Source organism: Xenopus tropicalis, chromosome 8 (assembly GCF_000004195.4).
Source record: "Xenopus tropicalis strain Nigerian chromosome 8, UCB_Xtro_10.0, whole genome shotgun sequence".
NCBI lineage: Eukaryota > Metazoa > Chordata > Amphibia > Anura > Pipidae > Xenopus > Xenopus tropicalis.
In genome coordinates, this window is record NC_030684.2 from 28,495,539 (window position 1) to 28,498,878 (window position 3,340).

Genomic DNA, 3,340 nt, shown 5'->3' on the forward strand with positions numbered 1-3,340 from the left:
GACTTTCCTTGGGCCAGGTTGGAGCTGCAGAGTGCCATTGAGCCCTATGGGAGACTTTCCTTGGGCCGGGTTGGAGCTGCAGAGTGCCATTGAGCCCTATGGGAGACTTTCCTTGGGCCAGGTTGGAGCTGCAGAGTGCTATTGAGCCCTATGGGAGACTTTCCTTGGGCCAGGTTAGAGCTGCAGAGTGCCATTGAGCCCTATGGGAGACTTTCCTTGGGCCAGGTTGGAGCTGCAGAGTGCCATTGAGCCCTATGGGAGACTTTCCTTGGGCCAGGTTGGAGCTGCAGAGTGCCATTGAGCCCTATGTGAGACTTTCCTTGGGCCGGGTTGGAGCTGCAGAGTGCCATTGAGCCCTATGGGAGACTTTCCTTGGGTCAGGTTGGAGCTGCAGAGTGCCATTGAGCCCTATGGGAGACTTTCCTGGGGCCGGGTTGGAGCTGCAGAGTGCCATTGAGCCCTATGGGAGACTTTCCTGGGGCCAGGTTGGAGCTGCAGAGTGCCATTGAGCCCTATGGGAGACTTTCCTTGGGCCAGGTTGGAGCTGCAGAGTGCCATTGAGCCCTATGGGAGACTTTCCTTGGGCCGGGTTGGAGCTGCAGAGTGCCATTGAGCCCTATGGGAGACTTTCCTTGGGCCGGGTTGGAGCTGCAGAGTGCCATTGAGCCCTATGGGAGACTTTCCTTGGGCCGGGTTGGAGCTGCAGAGTGCCATTGAGCCCTATGGGAGACTTTCCTTGGGCCAGGTTGGAGCTGCAGAGTGCCATTGAGCCCTATGGGAGACTTTCCTTGGGCCGGGTTGGAGCTGCAGAGTGCCATTGAGCCCTATGGGAGACTTTCCTTGGGCCAGGTTGGAGCTGCAGAGTGCTATTGAGCCCTATGGGAGACTTTCCTTGGGCCGGGTTGGAGCTGCAGAGTGCCATTGAGCCCTATGGGAGACTTTCCTTGGGCCGGGTTGGAGCTGCAGAGTGCCATTGAGCCCTATGGGAGGCTTCCAAAAAACATGCACTGAAGGTTCAAAGTCAGAAAGTTTTTTGCGCCTTTTACGATCTTTCGGATACGAACATTTCTGAACTTTTGGATTGTACCACAATATTTTCGTATGACCACGGTGCGATCCGAAATGTTCGTATCTAATACAATTTTTTCCCGCTCATAATTTTTGAAGTCCAAAATTCGGACTTTGATAAATCAGCCCCATAGTTTTTTGGGGGCCATATTCCATTGTGATGTCCCAGTGCTAAGTTAACTAAAGGTACTAATCCTTTCCTGGGACCAGAAGATAATGGTCTCCTGGCCACATATTGGTGTGAGATACCTGGTATAAATGTAGTACAATGAAGGTTTTCTTGGGTTTAATCCTTATTTGGTGGCCCTTTACTTGACTGTATCTCCTAAAATGTAACTAGAGGACTATGTAAAAAAGCATAGAAACAGTTACGTAGGAGAAATACTGTTTTGGAGCCCATGGGGGCCAGGCAAATTGTTTAGAAACCACTGCAGTATGGCATGACTAAGATATGAATCTTGTACAGGTATGGGATCCCTTATCTGGAAACCGTTATCCAGAAAGCTCCGAATTACGGAAAGCCTGTCTCCCATAGACTCCATTTTAATCAAATAATTCAGAGTTTTAAAAATGATTTCCTTTTTCTCTGTAATAATAAAACAGTACCTGTACTTGATCCCAACTAAGATATAATTACCCCTTATTGGGGGCACAACAGCCCTATTGGGTTTATTTAATGGTTAAATGATTCCCTTTTCTCTGTAATAATAAAACAGTACCTGTACTTGATCCCAACTAAGATATAATTACCCCTTATTGGGGCAGAACAGTCCTTTTGGGTTTATTTAATGGTTAAATGATTCCCTTTTCTCTGTAATAATAAAACAGTACCTGTACTTGATCCCAACTAAGATATAATTACCCCTTATTGGGGCAGAACAGCCCTATTGGGTTTATTTCATGGTTAAATGATTCCCTTTTCTCTGTAATAATAAAACAGTACCTGTACTTGATCCCAACTAAGATATAATTAATCCTTATTGGATGCAAAACAATCCTGATGGGTTTAATTAATGTTTTATTGTTTTTTTTAGTAGACTTAAGGTATGGAGATGCAAATTACGGAAAGACCCCTTATCCGGAATACCCTTGGTCTCGAGCATTCTGGATAACGGGTCCTATACCTGTATATAGTCCTAGGAACTGCATCTTTACTGTCTGTCAAGTAATATGGTTCTGTCTGGCTTTATTGCTTCTCCATAATGACATTTAATTTAGTTTTGGGTTAGATTTGCCTCGTCCTACCAAAGAAGACAAGTCGCATTAAACCTGGCTTTAAGCCCCGAGGGTATCATTTCATTTGACAACCATTTTAAGTAGGAGATACATGACAGGTTAAAGTCCTGCCTTTTTAGCAATCAATATTATAGCATCTGCATGTTATGATATAACATGTTTAAATGCTTAAACATTCCACTAGCCCCAAAATCGCAGATAATTACAATTTCCCATTGCTATAATTTGGTCTAGTTAAACACTCTATTACCCAGGTTTGGGATATTTTCCAAGGCCTGTAACATAATCCTATAATATGTTTGTATTTCATTTCTACCTTGTGGGAAAGGCGTTTAAACTATTTACACTAATAGTAAAACATTTTAGAGTAGCCATTTCCCATTATAACAGCATTAAATGAGCATTACATATGTATGCTGATAACCTAAGCACAGTGTACCATACATGCCCTGTCCCATCCAGCCTTCATTTTCTTGGCCACAGAAGAAAGAATTTAACATTTATATGTTCTTTTATAACTGCAATAAATATGTTTATCCAATTTATAGACGTACCATACATTGCATATGCACAAATACTTCATGTTACTGTTACATTATTTTTCTGGAACTTCAACACCCCCATCAGGGCCGGAACTAGGGGTAGGCAGAAGAGGCAGCTGCCTAGGGCGCAACGATTGAGGGGCGCCAGGCAGCCTCTCCTTCCTACCCCTAGTGCTACTTTGTCATTGCCTCCGCCGCTTGTCATTAGCGGCGGAGGCAATGACCGATCTAATCGCCCCGCCCCCCTGCACCGCCTTCTGTGCTTTGGCGCTGATGTGCCGTTCAAGGGGGCGGGGAAGTGGGCGGAGTTGGTCGACCGGGTTGCCTAGGGCGCCCGGTCGGCTTGGCCCTGACCCCCATCACCCATCCCCAACTGCTCATATGGATGTTGAAAGATTGTTCTGGCCTTAAGTTTTAACTTTTTCTCTGAATTATGAAATTATTATCTCTGAATTAACTGATTGGAGTTATACATTCCTTCTATGAGCAGCAGG